Source organism: Stenella coeruleoalba (genome assembly GCF_951394435.1).
Source record: "Stenella coeruleoalba genome assembly, contig: scaffold_107, whole genome shotgun sequence".
In the NCBI taxonomy this organism is placed as follows: domain Eukaryota; kingdom Metazoa; phylum Chordata; class Mammalia; order Artiodactyla; family Delphinidae; genus Stenella; species Stenella coeruleoalba.
This window is the reverse complement of record NW_027646064.1, coordinates 242,210-259,093: the sequence shown is the minus strand read 5'-3', so window position 1 is coordinate 259,093 and position 16,884 is coordinate 242,210. Positions and strand designations below refer to the sequence as shown.

The window sequence follows — 16,884 nt, the reverse complement described above, 5'->3', positions numbered from 1 at the left end:
TAAAGGCGCTGACTCTCCTAGTGGGGAGAGTGTTAGTAAAGCGTCTGGAATGTTGCACCCGAGTACCAGGGCAGGAAAACTGAGACATATTTGAACACGTCTCCCGTTCACATGGTTGATCATACTTGGGTTCCACATGCATGTTTTAGCTGAAGGAAGAATACCTTAAACCTGGGTAGTTGAAACCCGTGGAATGGGTACCATGCAATATGACTTCAAAGGGTCTTCATTTGCTCACCGAACCTCTCCAATCCTATCACTGTTGCGTTTATGCCCCTGTACACATGCTTGATTCTCTTTCGGAGACATAGCAATCCATAGGTTTTAAGATACTTACTAGTCAGGTACATTCTTAGGCGTTTAATATGCGGTGTTGAGTCCATTTCGTTGAGCAAGGAGTAGCTCTTGTCTATTCCATATTTGGCTTAAGGAACTTTATCTGTGCTCATTTCAATCTCTGGTTTTATGCAGCACCCCAACTCACCTTTCCCCTTAAGCAAGCATAAGTTGGTTTTCTAAATTTGAGACCCTGTTCTGTTCTGTAATTCAGTTCCTGTGTAGCCAAGTTTCCATTCCGTGTATTACTGATATCTTATGATGTTTCTTTTTCTGTGTGACTTATTTCAGTTAGAATCATCATACCTGAATCCACTCATTGTGCTGCTAAGGGCCTGATGACACAGATTTCATTGCTGAGTGATATTGCTTTGTAAGTAAATACCACAACTTTTTTATCCATTTTTCACTTTCTGTGATGTTGAACTTGTACTGTAAACGAGGTTCTTGTAAACAGAGCCGTTCCAAACTTTGGGGTGGCTGTGTCTTTTTGATTTTAATTTCCCTAAGCTATAGGACCATAAGTGGAAGTGCCCTAGGCTCTGTTGCTTTGTTTTTTAGATGTTTCAGGAAACACCATACACTTTTCCTTAGTGTCTGTTGGCAATTTACATCCCGCCCATTAGCATAACAAGGCTCCCAGTTCTCCATGGCCTGTCCTGCCTTTCTGGATTTTACACTTTTTTCAGATGGCCCTTTTGACCGGGGGGAAGTGAGACTTCATTGTAGTGCAGATTTCCTTTGCAAGCTTGCTTGGTTGGCCAAAAAGGGCGTATGCGTTTTTTCCTGAATATATTCAGGAAAAAACGCATACGCCCTTTTTGGCCAAGTGCATCATTGTGGACGTTCTGCCTCTTTTCCTATGCTTTCAATGCAATTCCAGTCTACCTCCTGAAATCGGTTTCCTGCAATTCTGCCCCGCTTTCAAGTCCTCTTGGCAGCCTTACTTCAGTCTATTTTTGGACGATAGCTGTGATTTATAACTCTGCAGGTTTGTGAATTACAGTGCCCCTGAGCTCCTTTCTTCAACTTGCTTTCTTGTGAGCTGGCCGCAACACCGCAGGATAGCTTCAGGCCCTAATCTGGTTCCGGCACGGCACGCTGAGCCTTTGGTTATTTCCTCTTCCTGGTGAGAAATGAGAGTTAAATTTGCCCGTCCAGACACCTCCAGCTAGTCTCTCATTGGTTCTCGCTATTCCTGTTCATCTTCCACAGAAATTGCAAACTGGGCCAAACAGGAGGTTAAAGGCGCTGACTCTCCTAGTGGGGAGAGTGTTAGTAAAGCGTCTGGAATGTTGCACCCGAGTACCAGGGCAGGAAAACTGAGACATATTTGAACACGTCTCCCGTTCACATGGTTGATCATACTTGGGTTCCACATGCATGTTTTAGCTGAAGGAAGAATACCTTAAACCTGGGTAGTTGAAACCCGTGGAATGGGTACCATGCAATATGACTTCAAAGGGTCTTCATTTGCTCACCGAACCTCTCCAATCCTATCACTGCTGCGTTTATGCCCCTGTACGCATCCTTGATTCCCTTTCGGAGACATAGCAATCCATAGGTTTTAAGATACTTACTAGTCAGGTACATTCTTAGGCGTTTAATATGCAGTGTTGAGTCCATTTCGTTGAGCAAGGAGTAGCTATTGTCTATTCCATATTTGGCTTAAGGAACTTTATCTGTGCTCATTTCAATCTCTGGTTTTATGCAGCACCCCAACTCACCTTTACCCTTAAGCAAGCATAAGTTGGTTTTCTAAATTTGAGACCCTGTTCTGTTCTGTAATTCAGTTCCTGTGTAGCCAAGATTACATTCCGTGTATTACTGATATCTTATGATGTTTCTTTTTCTGTGTGACTTACTTCAGTTAGAATCATCATACCTGAATCCACTCATTGTGCTGCTAAGGGCCTGATGACATAGATTTCATTGCTGAGTGATATTGCTTTGTAAGTAAATACCACAACTTCTTTATCCATTTTTCACTTTCTGCGATGTTGAACTTGTACTGTAAACGAGGTTCTTGTAAACAGAGGCGTCCCAAACTTTGGGGTGGCTGTGTCTTTTTGATTTTAATTTCCCTATGCTATAGGACCATAAGTGGAAGTGCCCTAGGCTCTGTTGCTTTGTTTTTTAGATGTTTCAGGAAACACCATACACTTTTCCTTAGTGTCTGTTGGCAATTTACATCCCGCCCATCAGCATAACAAGGCTCCCAGTTCTCCATGGCCTGTCCTGCCTTTCTGGATTTTACACTTTTTTCAGATGGCCCTTTTGACCGGGGGGAAGTGAGACTTCATTGTAGTGCAGATTTCCTTTGCAAGCTTGCTTGGTTGGCCAAAAAGGGCGTATGCGTTTTTTCCTGAATATATTCAGGAAAAAACGCATACGCCCTTTTTGGCCAAGTGCATCATTGTGGACGTTCTGCCTCTTTTCCTATGCTTTCAATGCAATTCCAGTCTACCTCCTGAAATCGATTTCCTGCAATTCTGCCCCGCTTTCAAGTCCTCTTGGCAGCCTTACTTCAGTCTATTTTTGGACGATAGCTGTCATTTATAACTCTGCAGGTTTGTGAATTACAGTGCCCCTGAGCTCCTTTCTTCAACTCGCTTTCTTGTGACCTGGCCGCAACACCGCAGGATGGCTTCAGGCCCTAATCTGGTTCCGGCACGGCACGCTGAGCCTTCGGTTATTTCCTCTTCCTGGTGGGAAATGAGAGTTAAATTTGCCCGTCCAGACACCTCCAGCTAGCCTCTCATTGGTTCTCGCTATTCCTGTTCATCTTCCGCAGAAATTGGAAACTGGGCCAAACATGAGGTTAAAGGGACTGACTCTCCAAGTCGGGAGAGTGTTAGTAAAGCATCTGGAATGTTGCACCCGAGTACCAAGGTACGAAAACTGAGACATATTTGAACACGTCTCCCGATCACATGGTTGATCATACTCTAGGTTCCACATGCATGTTTTAGCTGAAGGAAGAATACCTTAAACCTGGGTAGTTGAAACCCGTGGAATGGGTACCATGCAATATGACTTCAAAGGGTCTTCATTTGCTCACCGAACCTCTCCAATCCTATCACTGTTGCGTTTATGCCCCTGTACACATGCTTGATTCTCTTTCGGAGACATAGCAATCCATAGGTTTTAAGATACTTACTAGTCAGGTACATTCTTAGGCGTTTAATATGCGGTGTTGAGTCCATTTCGTTGAGCAAGGAGTAGCTCTTGTCTATTCCATATTTGGCTTAAGGAACTTTATCTGTGCTCATTTCAATCTCTGGTTTTATGCAGCACCCCAACTCACCTTTACCCTTAAGCAAGCATAAGTTGGTTTTCTAAATTTGAGACCCTGTTCTGTTCTGTAATTCAGTTCCTGTGTAGCCAAGTTTCCATTCCGTGTATTACTGATATCTTATGATGTTTCTTTTTCTGTGTGACTTATTTCAGTTAGAATCATCATACCTGAATCCACTCATTGTGCTGCTAAGGGCCTGATGACATAGATTTCATTGCTGAGTGATATTGCTTTGTAAGTAAATACCACAACTTCTTTATCCATTTTTCACTTTCTGCGATGTTGAACTTGTACTGTAAACGAGGTTCTTGTAAACAGAGGCGTCCCAAACTTTGGGGTGGCTGTGTCTTTTTGATTTTAATTACCCTAAGCTATAGGACCATAAGTGGAAGTGCCCTAGGCTCTGTTGCTTTGTTTTTTAGATGTTTCAGGAAACACCATACACTTCTCCCCAGTGTCTGTTGGCAATTTACATCCCGCCCATCAGCATAACAAGGCTCCCAGTTCTCCATGGCCTGTCCTGCCTTTCTGGATTTTACACTTTTTTCAGATGGCCCTTTTGACCGGGGGGAAGTGAGACTTCATTGTAGTGCAGATTTCCTTTGCAAGCTTGCTTGGTTGGCCAAAAAGGGCGTATGCGTTTTTTCCTGAATATATTCAGGAAAAAACGCATACGCCCTTTTTGGCCAAGTGCATCATTGTGGACGTTCTGCCTCTTTTCCTATGCTTTCAATGCAATTCCAGTCTACCTCCTGAAATCGGTTTCCTGCAATTCTGCCCCGCTTTCAAGTCCTCTTGGCAGCCTTACTTCAGTCTATTTTTGGACGATAGCTGTCATTTATAACTCTGCAGGTTTGTGAATTACAGTGCCCCTGAGCTCCTTTCTTCAACTTGCTTTCTTGTGAGCTGGCCGCAACACCGCCGGATAGCTTCAGGCCCTAATCTGGTTCCGGCACGGCACGCTGAGCCTTTGGTTATTTCCTCTTCCTGGTGAGAAATGAGAGTTAAATTTGCCCGTCCAGACACCTCCAGCTAGTCTCTCATTGGTTCTCGCTATTCCTGTTCATCTTCCACAGAAATTGCAAACTGGGCCAAACAGGAGGTTAAAGGCGCTGACTCTCCTAGTGGGGAGAGTGTTAGTAAAGCGTCTGGAATGTTGCACCCGAGTACCAGGGCAGGAAAACTGAGACATATTTGAACACGTCTCCCGTTCACATGGTTGATCATACTTGGGTTCCACATGCATGTTTTAGCTGAAGGAAGAATACCTTAAACCTGGGTAGTTGAAACCCGTGGAATGGGTACCATGCAATATGACTTCAAAGGGTCTTCATTTGCTCACCGAACCTCTCCAATCCTATCACTGCTGCGTTTATGCCCCTGTACGCATCCTTGATTCCCTTTCGGAGACATAGCAATCCATAGGTTTTAAGATACTTACTAGTCAGGTACATTCTTAGGCGTTTAATATGCAGTGTTGAGTCCATTTCGTTGAGCAAGGAGTAGCTCTTGTCTATTCCATATTTGGCTTAAGGAACTTTATCTGTGCTCATTTCAATCTCTGGTTTTATGCAGCACCCCAACTCACCTTTACCCTTAAGCAAGCATAAGTTGGTTTTCTAAATTTGAGTCCCTGTTCTGTTCTGTAATTCAGTTCCTGTGTAGCCAAGTTTACATTCCGTGTATTACTGATATCTTATGATGTTTCTTTTTCTGTGTGACTTATTTCAGTTAGAATCATCATACCTGAATCCACTCATTGTGCTGCTAAGGGCCTGATGACATAGATTTCATTGCTGAGTGATATTGCTTTGTAAGTAAATACCACAACTTCTTTATCCATTTTTCACTTTCTGCGATGTTGAACTTGTACTGTAAACGAGGTTCTTGTAAACAGAGGCGTCCCAAACTTTGGGGTGGCTGTGTCTTTTTGATTTTAATTTCCCTAAGCTATAGGACCATAAGTGGAAGTGCCCTAGGCTCTGTTGCTTTGTTTTTTAGATGTTTCAGGAAACACCATACACTTTTCCTTAGTGTCTGTTGGCAATTTACATCCCGCCCATCAGCATAACAAGGCTCCCAGTTCTCCATGGCCTGTCCTGCCTTTCTGGATTTTACACTTTTTTCAGATGGCCCTTTTGACCGGGGGGAAGTGAGACTTCATTGTAGTGCAGATTTCCTTTGCAAGCTTGCTTGGTTGGCCAAAAAGGGCGTATGCGTTTTTTCCTGAATATATTCAGGAAAAAACGCATACGCCCTTTTTGGCCAAGTGCATCATTGTGGACGTTCTGCCTCTTTTCCTATGCTTTCAATGCAATTCCAGTCTACCTCCTGAAATCGGTTTCCTGCAATTCTGCCCCGCTTTCAAGTCCTCTTGGCAGCCTTACTTCAGTCTATTTTTGGACGATAGCTGTGATTTATAACTCTGCAGGTTTGTGAATTACAGTGCCCCTGAGCTCCTTTCTTCAACTTGCTTTCTTGTGAGCTGGCCGCAACACCGCAGGATAGCTTCAGGCCCTAATCTGGTTCCGGCACGGCACGCTGAGCCTTTGGTTATTTCCTCTTCCTGGTGAGAAATGAGAGTTAAATTTGCCCGTCCAGACACCTCCAGCTAGTCTCTCATTGGTTCTCGCTATTCCTGTTCATCTTCCACAGAAATTGCAAACTGGGCCAAACAGGAGGTTAAAGGCGCTGACTCTCCTAGTGGGGAGAGTGTTAGTAAAGCGTCTGGAATGTTGCACCCGAGTACCAGGGCAGGAAAACTGAGACATATTTGAACACGTCTCCCGTTCACATGGTTGATCATACTTGGGTTCCACATGCATGTTTTAGCTGAAGGAAGAATACCTTAAACCTGGGTAGTTGAAACCCGTGGAATGGGTACCATGCAATATGACTTCAAAGGGTCTTCATTTGCTCACCGAACCTCTCCAATCCTATCACTGCTGCGTTTATGCCCCTGTACGCATCCTTGATTCCCTTTCGGAGACATAGTAATCCATAGGTTTTAAGATACTTACTAGTCAGGTACATTCTTAGGCGTTTAATATGCAGTGTTGAGTCCATTTCGTTGAGCAAGGAGTAGCTCTTGTCTATTCCATATTTGGCTTAAGGAACTTTATCTGTGCTCATTTCAATCTCTGGTTTTATGCAGCACCCCAACTCACCTTTACCCTTAAGCAAGCATAAGTTGGTTTTCTAAATTTGAGACCCTGTTCTGTTCTGTAATTCAGTTCCTGTGTAGCCAAGATTACATTCCGTGTATTACTGATATCTTATGATGTTTCTTTTTCTGTGTGACTTACTTCAGTTAGAATCATCATACCTGAATCCACTCATTGTGCTGCTAAGGGCCTGATGACATAGATTTCATTGCTGAGTGATATTGCTTTGTAAGTAAATACCACAACTTCTTTATCCATTTTTCACTTTCTGCGATGTTGAACTTGTACTGTAAACGAGGTTCTTGTAAACAGAGGCGTCCCAAACTTTGGGGTGGCTGTGTCTTTTTGATTTTAATTTCCCTAAGCTATAGGACCATAAGTGGAAGTGCCCTAGGCTCTGTTGCTTTGTTTTTTAGATGTTTCAGGAAACACCATACACTTTTCCTTAGTGTCTGTTGGCAATTTACATCCCGCCCATCAGCATAACAAGGCTCCCAGTTCTCCATGGCCTGTCCTGCCTTTCTGGATTTTACACTTTTTTCAGATGGCCCTTTTGACCGGGGGGAAGTGAGACTTCATTGTAGTGCAGATTTCCTTTGCAAGCTTGCTTGGTTGGCCAAAAAGGGCGTATGCGTTTTTTCCTGAATATATTCAGGAAAAAACGCATACGCCCTTTTTGGCCAAGTGCATCATTGTGGACGTTCTGCCTCTTTTCCTATGCTTTCAATGCAATTCCAGTCTACCTCCTGAAATCGATTTCCTGCAATTCTGCCCCGCTTTCAAGTCCTCTTGGCAGCCTTACTTCAGTCTATTTTTGGACGATAGCTGTCATTTATAACTCTGCAGGTTTGTGAATTACAGTGCCCCTGAGCTCCTTTCTTCAACTCGCTTTCTTGTGACCTGGCCGCAACACCGCAGGATGGCTTCAGGCCCTAATCTGGTTCCGGCACGGCACGCTGAGCCTTCGGTTATTTCCTCTTCCTGGTGGGAAATGAGAGTTAAATTTGCCCGTCCAGACACCTCCAGCTAGCCTCTCATTGGTTCTCGCTATTCCTGTTCATCTTCCGCAGAAATTGGAAACTGGGCCAAACATGAGGTTAAAGGGACTGACTCTCCAAGTCGGGAGAGTGTTAGTAAAGCATCTGGAATGTTGCACCCGAGTACCAAGGTACGAAAACTGAGACATATTTGAACACGTCTCCCGATCACATGGTTGATCATACTCTAGGTTCCACATGCATGTTTTAGCTGAAGGAAGAATACCTTAATCCTGGGTAGTTGAAACCCGTGGAATGGGTACCATGCAATATGACTTCAAAGGGTCTTCATTTGCTCACCGAACCTCTCCAATCCTATCACTGTTGCGTTTATGCCCCTGTACACATGCTTGATTCTCTTTCGGAGACATAGCAATCCATAGGTTTTAAGATACTTACTAGTCAGGTACATTCTTAGGCGTTTAATATGCGGTGTTGAGTCCATTTCGTTGAGCAAGGAGTAGCTCTTGTCTATTCCATATTTGGCTTAAGGAACTTTATCTGTGCTCATTTCAATCTCTGGTTTTATGCAGCACCCCAACTCACCTTTACCCTTAAGCAAGCATAAGTTGGTTTTCTAAATTTGAGACCTTGTTCTGTTCTGTAATTCAGTTCCTGTGTAGCCAAGTTTCCATTCCGTGTATTACTGATATCTTATGATGTTTCTTTTTCTGTGTGACTTATTTCAGTTAGAATCATCATACCTGAATCCACTCATTGTGCTGCTAAGGGCCTGATGACACAGATTTCATTGCTGAGTGATATTGCTTTGTAAGTAAATACCACAACTTTTTTATCCATTTTTCACTTTCTGTGATGTTGAACTTGTACTGTAAACGAGGTTCTTGTAAACAGAGCCGTTCCAAACTTTGGGGTGGCTGTGTCTTTTTGATTTTAAATTGCCTAAGCTATAGGACCATAAGTGGAAGTGCCCTAGGCTCTGTTGCTTTGTTTTTTAGATGTTTCAGGAAACACCATACACTTCTCCCTAGTGTTTGTTGGCAATTTACATCCCGCCCTTCAGCATAACAAGGCTCCCAGTTCTCCATGGCCTGTCCTGCCTTTCTGGATTTTACACTTTTTTCAGATGGCCCTTTTGACCGGGGAGAAGTGAGACTTCATTGTAGTGCAGATTTCCTTTGTAAGCTTACTTGGTTGGCCAAAAAGGGCGTATGCGTTTTTTCCTGAATATATTCAGGAAAAAACGCATACGCCCTTTTTGGCCAAGTGCATCATTGTGGACGTTCTGCCTCTTTTCCTATGCTTTCAATGCAATTCCAGTCTACCTCCTGAAATCGGTTTCCTGCAATTCTGCCCCGCTTTCAAGTCCTCTTGGCAGCCTTACTTCAGTCTATTTTTGGACGATAGCTGTCATTTATAACTCTGCAGGTTTGTGAATTACAGTGCCCCTGAGCTCCTTTCTTCAACTCGCTTTCTTGTGACCTGGCCGTAACACCGCAGGATGGCTTCAGGCCCTAATCTGGTTCCGGCCCGGCATGCTGAGCCTTTGGTTAATTCCTCTTCCTGGTGGGAAATGAGAGTTAAATTTGCCCGTCCAGACACCTCCAGCTAGCCTCTCATTGGGTCTCGCTATTCCTGTTCATCTTCCGCAGAAATTGCAAACTGGGCCAAACAGGAGGTTAAAGGGACTGACTCTCCAAGTCGGGAGAGTGTTAGTAAAGCGTCTGGAATGTTGCACCCGAGTACCAGGGGAGGAAAACTGAGACATATTTGAACACGACTCCCGTTCACATGGTTGATCATACTCTAGGTTCCACATGCATGTTTTAGCTGAAGGAAGAATACCTTAAACCTGGGTAGTTGAAACCCGTGGAATGGGTACCATGCAATATGACTTCAAAGGGTCTTCATTTGCTCACGAACCTCTCCAATCCTATCACTGCTGCGTTTATGACCCTGTACACATGCTTGATTCTCTTTCGGAGACATAGCAATCCATAGGTTTTAAGATACTTACTAGTCAGGTACATTCTTAGACGTTTAATATGCGGTGTTGAGTCCATTTCGTTGAGCAAGGAGTAGCTCTTGTCTATTCCATATTTGGCTTAAAGAACTTTATCTGTGCTCATTTCAATCTCTGGTTTTATGCAGCACCCCAACTCACCTTTACCCTTAAGCAAGCATAAGTTGGTTTTCTAAATTTGAGACCCTGTTCTGTTCTGTAATTCAGTTCCTGTGTAGCCAAGTTTACATTCCGTGTATTACTGATATCTTATGATGTTTCTTTTTCTGTGTGACTTATTTCAGTTAGAATCATCATACCTGAATCCACTCATTGTGCTGCTAAGGGCCTGATGACATAGATTTCATTGCTGAGTGATATTGCTTTGTAAGTGAATACCACAACTTCTTTATCCATTTTTCACTTTCTATGATGTTGAACTTGTACTGTAAACGAGGTTCTTGTAAACGGAGCCTTTCGAAACTTTGGGGTGGCTGTGTCTTTTTGATTTTAATTTCCCTAAGCTATAGGACCATAAGTGGAAGTGCCCTAGGCTCTGTTGCTTTGTGTTTTAGATGTTTCAGGAAACACCATACACTTCTCCCGAGTGGTTGTTGGCAATTTACATCCCGCCCTTCAGCATAACAAGGCTCCCAGTTCTCCATGGCCTGTCCTGCCTTTCTGGATTTTACACTTTTTTCAGATGGCCCTTTTGACTGGGGGGAAGTGAGACTTCATTGTAGTGCAGATTTCCTTTGCAAGCTTGCTTGGTTGGCCAAAAAGCGTGTATGCGTTTTTTCCTGCATATATTCAGGAAAAAATGCATACGCACTTTTTGGCCAAGTGCATCATTGTGGACGTTCTGCCTCTTTTCCTATGCTTTCAATGCAATTGCAGTCTACCTCCTGAAATCGATTTCCTGCAATTCTGCCCCGCTTTCAAGTCCTCTTGGCAGCCTTACTTCAGTCTATTTTTGGACGATAGCTGTCATTTATAACTCTGCAGGTTTGTGAATTACAGTGCCCCTGAGCTCCTTTCTTCAACTCGATTTCTTTTGAGCTGGCCGCAACACCGCAGGATGGCTTCAGGCCCTAATCTGGTTCCGGCCCGGCATGCAGAGCCTTTGGTTAATTCCTCTTCCTGGTGGGAAATGAGAGTTAAATTTGCCCGTCCAGACACCTCCAGCTAGCCTCTCATTGGTTCTCGCTATTCCTGTTCATCTTCCGCAGAAATTGCAAACTGGGCCAAACAGGAGGTTAAAGGGACTGACTCTCCAAGTCGGGAGAGTGTTAGTAAAGCGTCTGGAATGTTGCACGCGAGTACCAGGGGAGGAAAACTGAGACATATTTGAACACGTCTCCCGTTCACATGGTTGATCATACTTGGGTTCCACATGCATGTTTTAGCTGAAGGAAGAATACCTTAAACCTGGAGAGTTGAGACCCGTGTAATGGGTACCATGCAATATGACTTCAAAGGGTCTTCATTTGCTCACCGAACCTCTCCAATCCTATCACTGCTGCGTTTATGCCCCTGTACACATGCTTGCTTTTCTTTTGGAGACATAGCAATCCATAGGTTTTACGATACTTACTAGTCAGGTACATTCTTAGGCGTTTAATATGCGGTGTTGAGTCCATTTCGTTGAGCAAGGAGTAGCTCTTGTCAATTCCATATTTGACTTAAGGAACTTTATCTGTGCTCATTTCAATCTCTGGTTTTATGCAGCACCCCAACTCACATTTCCCCTTAAGCAAGCATAAGTTGGTTTTCTAAATTTGAGACGCTTTTCTGTTCTGTAATTCAGTTCCTGTGTAGCCAAGTTTACATTCCGTGTATTACTGATATCTTATGATGTTTCTTTTTCTGTGTGACTTATTTCAGTTAGAATCATCATACCTGAACCCACTCATTGTGATGCTAAGGGCCTGATGACATAGATTTCATTGCTGAGTGATATTGCTTTGTAAGTAAATACCACAACTTCTTTATCCATTTTTCACTTTCTGCGATGTTGAACTTGTACTGTAATCGAGGTTCTTGTAAACAGAGGCGTCCCAACCTTTGGGGTGGCTGTGTCTTTTTCATTTTAAATTCCCTAAGCTATAGGACCATAAGTGGAAGTGCCCTAGGCTCTGTTGCTTTGTTTTTTAGATGTTTCAGGAAACACCATACACTTCTCCCAAGTGGTTGTTGGCAATTTACATCCCGCCCTTCAGCATAACAAGGCTCCCAGTTCTCCATGGCCTGTCCTGCCTTTCTGGATTTTACACTTTTTTCAGATGGCCCTTTTGACCGGGGGGAAGTGAGACTTCATTGTAGTGCAGATTTCCTTTGCAAGCTTGCTTGGTTGGCCAAAAAGGGCGTATGCGTTTTTTCCTGAATATATTCAGGAAAAAACGCATACGCCCTTTTTGGCCAAGTGCATCATTGTGGACGTTCTGCCTCTTTTCCTATGCTTTCAATGCAATTCCAGTCTACCTCCTGAAATCGGTTTCCTGCAATTCTGCCCCGCTTTCAAGTCCTCTTGGCAGCCTTACTTCAGTCTATTTTTGGACGATAGCTGTCATTTATAACTCTGCAGGGTTGTGAATTACAGTGCCCCTGAGCTCCTTTCTTCAACTCGCTTTCTTTTGAGCTGGCCGCAACACCGCAGGATGGCTTCAGGCCCTAATCTTGTTCCAGGACGACACACTGAGCCTTTGGTTATTTCCTCTTCCTGGTGGGAAATGAGAGTTAAATTTGCCCGTCCAGACACCTCCAGCTAGTCTCTCATTGGTTCTCGCTATTCCTGTTCATCTTCCGCAGAAATTGCAAACTGGGCCAAACAGGAGGTTAAAGGCGCTGACTCTCCTAGTGGGGAGAGTGTTAGTAAAGCGTCTGGAATGTTGCACCCGAGTACCAGGGGAGGAAAACTGAGACATATTTGAACACGTCTCCCGATCACATGGTTGATCATACTCTAGGTTCCACATGCATGTTTTAGCTGAAGGAAGAATACCTTAAACCTGGGTAGTTGAAACCCGTGGAATGGGTACCATGCAATATGACTTCAAAGGGTCTTCATTTGCTCACCGAACCTCTCCAATCCTATCACTGCTGTGTTTATGCCCCTGTACACATGCTTGATTCTCTTTCGGAGACATAGCAATCCATAGGTTTTAAGATACTTACAAGTCAGGTACATTCTTAGGCGTTTAATATGGGGTGTTGAGTGCATTTCGTTGAGCAAGGAGTAGCTCTTGTCTATTCCATATTTGGCTTAAGGAACTTTATCTGTGCTCATTTCAATCTCTGGTTTTATGCAGCACCCCAACTCACCTTTACCCTTAAGCAAGCATATGTTGGTTTTCTAAATTTGAGACCCTGTTCTATTCTGTAATTCAGTTCCTGTGTAGCCAAGTTTACATTCCGTGTATTACTGATATCTTATGATGTTTCTTTTTCTGTGTGACTTATTTCAGTTAGAATCATCATACCTGAATCCACTCATTGTGCTGCTCAGGGCCTGATGACACAGATTTCATTGCTGAGTGATATTGCTTTGTAAGTAAATACCACAACATTTTTATCCATTTTTCACTTTCTGTGATGTTGAACTTGTACTGTAAACGAGGTTCTTGTAAACAGAGCCGTTCCAAACTTTGGGGTGGCTGTGTCTTTTTGATTTTAAATTGCCTAAGCTATAGGATCATAAGTGGAAGTGCCCTAGGCTCTGTTGCTTTGTTTTTTAGATGTTTCATGAAACACCATACACTTCTCCCTAGTGGTTGTTGGCAATTTACATCCCGCCCTTCAGCATAACAAGGCTCCCAGTTCTCCATGGCCTGTCCTGCCTTTCTGGATTTTACACTTTTTTCAGATGGCCCTTTTGACCGGGGAGAAGTGAGACTTCATTGTAGTGCAGATATCCTTTCCAAGCTTACTTGGTTGGCCAAAAAGGGCGTATGCGTTTTTTCCTGAATATATTCAGGAAAAAACGCATAGGCCCTTTTTGGCCAAGTGCATCATTGTGGACGTTCTGCCTCTTTTCCTATGCTTTCAATGCAATTCCAGTCTACCTCCTGAAATCGGTTTCCTGCAATTCTGCCCCGCTTTCAAGTCCTCTTGGCAGCCTTACTTCAGTCTATTTTTGGACGATAGCTGTCATTTATAACTCTGCATGTTTGTGAATTACAGTGCCCCTGAGCTCCTTTCTTCAACTCGCTTTCTTGTGACCTGGCCGTAACACCGCAGGATGGCTTCAGGCCCTAATCTGGTTCCGGCCCGGCATGCTGAGCCTTTGGTTAATTCCTCTTCCTGGTGGGAAATGAGAGTTAAATTTGCCCGTCCAGACACCTCCAGCTAGCCTCTCATTGGGTCTCGCTATTCCTGTTCATCTTCCGCAGAAATTGCAAACTGGGCCAAACAGGAGGTTAAAGGGACTGACTCTCCAAGTGGGGAGAGTGTTAGTAAAGCGTCTGGAATGTTGCACCCGAGTACCAGGGGAGGAAAACTGAGACATATTTGAACACGACTCCTGTTCACATGGTTGATCATACTCTAGGTTCCACATGCATGTTTTAGCTGAAGGAAGAATACCTTAAACCTGGGTAGATGAAACCCGTGGAATGGGTACCATGCAATATGACTTCAAAGGGTCTTCATTTGCTCACGAACCTCTCCAATCCTATCACTGCTGCGTTTATGACCCTGTACACATGCTTGATTCTCTTTCGGAGACATAGCAATCCATAGGTTTTAAGATACTTACTAGTCAGGTACATTCTTAGACGTTTAATATGCGGTGTTGAGTCCATTTCGTTGAGCAAGGAGTAGCTCTTGTCTATTCCATATTTGGCTTAAAGAACTTTATCTGTGCTCATTTCAATCTCTGGTTTTATGCAGCACCCCAACTCACCTTTACCCTTAAGCAAGCATAAGATGGTTTTCTAAATTTGAGACCCTGTTCTGTTCTGTAATTCAGTTCCTGTGTAGCCAAGTTTACATTCCGTGTATTACTGATATCTTATGATGTTTCTTTTTCTGTGTGACTTATTTCAGTTAGAATCATCATACCTGAATCCACTCATTGTGCTGCTAAGGGCCTGATGACATAGATTTCATTGCTGAGTGATATTGCTTTGTAAGTGAATACCACAACTTCTTTATCCATTTTTCACTTTCTGCGATGTTGAACTTGTACTGTAAACGAGGTTCTTTAAACAGAGGCGTCCCAAACTTTGGGGTGGCTGTGTCTTTTTGATTTTAATTTCCCTAATCTATAGGACCATAAGTGGCAGTGCCCTAGGCTCTGTTGCTTTGTTTTTTAGATGTTTCAGGAAACATCATACACTTCTCCCGAGTGGTTGTTGGCAATTTACATCCCGCCCATCAGCATAACAAGGCTCCCAGTTCTCCATGGCCTGTCCTGCCTTTCTGGATTTTACACTTTTATCAGATAGCCCTTTTGACCGGGGGGAAGTGAGACTTCATTGTAGTGCAGATTTCCTTTGCAAGCTTGCTTGGTTGGCCAAAAAGGGCGTATGCGTTTTTTCCTGAATATATTCAGGAAAAAACGCATACGCCCTTTTTGGCCAAGTGCATCATTGTGGACGTTCTGCCTCTTTTCCTATGCTTTCAATGCAATTCCAGTCTACCTCCTGAAATCGGTTTCCTGCAATTCTGCCCCGCTTTCAAGTCCTCTTGGCAGCCTTACTTCAGTCTATTTTTGGACGATAGCTGTCATTTATAACTCTGCAGGTTTGTGAATTACAGTGCCCCTGAGCTCCTTTCTTCAACTCGCTTTCTTTTGAGCTGGCCGCAACACCGCAGGATGGCTTCAGTCCCTAATCTGGTTCCGGCACGGCACGCTGAGCCTTTGGTTAATTCCTCTTCCTGGTGGGAAATGAGAGTTAAATTTGCCCATCCAGCCACCTCCAGCTAGCCTCTCATTGGTTCTCGCTATTCCTGTTCATCTTCCGCAGAAATTGCAAACTGGGCCAAACAGGAGGTTAAAGGGACTGACTCTCCAAGTCGGGAGAGTGTTAGTAAAGCGTCTGGAATGTTGCACCCGAGTACCAGGGTACGAAAACTGAGACATATTTGAACACGACTCCCGTTCACATGGTTGATCATACTCTGGGTTCCACATGCATGTTTTAGCTGAATGAAGAATACCTTAAACCTGCAGAGTTGAGACCCGTGTAATGGGTACCATGCAATATGACTTCAAAGGGTCTTCATTTGATCACGAACCTCTCCAATCCTATCACTGCTGCGTTTATGCCCCTGTACACATGCTTGATTCTCTTTCGGAGACATAGCAATCCATAGGTTTTAAGATACTTACTAGTCAGGTACATTCTTAGGCGTTTAATATGCTGTGTTGAGTCCATTTCGTTGAGCAAGGAGTAGCTCTTGTCTATTCCATATTTGGCTTAAGGAACTTTATCTGTGCTCATTTCAATCTCTGGTTTTATGCAGCACCCCAACTCACCTTTCCCCTTAAGCAAGCATAAGTTGGGTTTCTAAATTTGAGACCCTGTTCTGTTCTGTAATTCAGTTCCTGTGTAGCCAAGTTTACATTCCGTGTATTACTGATATCTTATGATATTTCTTTTTCTGTGTGACTTATTTCAGTTAGAATCATCATACCTGAATCCACTCATTGTGCTGCTAAGGGCCTGATGACACAGATTTCATTGCTGAGTGATATTGCTTTGTAAGTAAATACCACAACTTCTTTATCCATTTTTCACTTTCTGCGATGTTGAACTTGTACTGTAAACGAGGTTCTTGTAAACAGAGCCGTTCCAAACTTTGGGGTGGCTGTGTCTTTTTTATTTTAATTTCCCTAAGCTATAGGACCATAAGTGGAAGTGCCCTAGGCTCTGTTGCTTTGTTTTTTAGATGTTTCAGGAAACACCATGCAGTTCTCCCGAGTGTCTGTTGGCAATTTACATCCCGCCCATCAGCATAACAAGGCTCCCAGTTCTCCATGGCCTGTCCTGCCTTTCTGGATTTTACACTTTTTTCAGATGGCCCTTTTAACCGGGGAGAAGTGAGACTTCATTGTAGTGCAGATTTCCTTTGCAAGTTTGCTTG

General features: G+C 43.6%; 1 long non-coding RNA gene across 4 annotated transcripts in view; it reads left to right on the top strand.

Moving 5' to 3' along the window:
- The window catches only part of LOC307181365, a 1,041,989-nt gene that overhangs the window by 783,351 nt on the left and 241,754 nt on the right, over positions 1 to 16,884 (top strand). Inside the window, exon 1 of one of the 4 annotated variants that reach the window (XR_013826598.1) lies at positions 13,161 to 13,344. The exons of the other annotated variants lie outside the window; for them this stretch is intronic. This is a non-coding gene — a long non-coding RNA (uncharacterized lncRNA). Of the gene's footprint in view, positions 1 to 13,160; positions 13,345 to 16,884 lie in introns of those variants that run through there. 4 annotated transcript variants of the gene reach the window in all.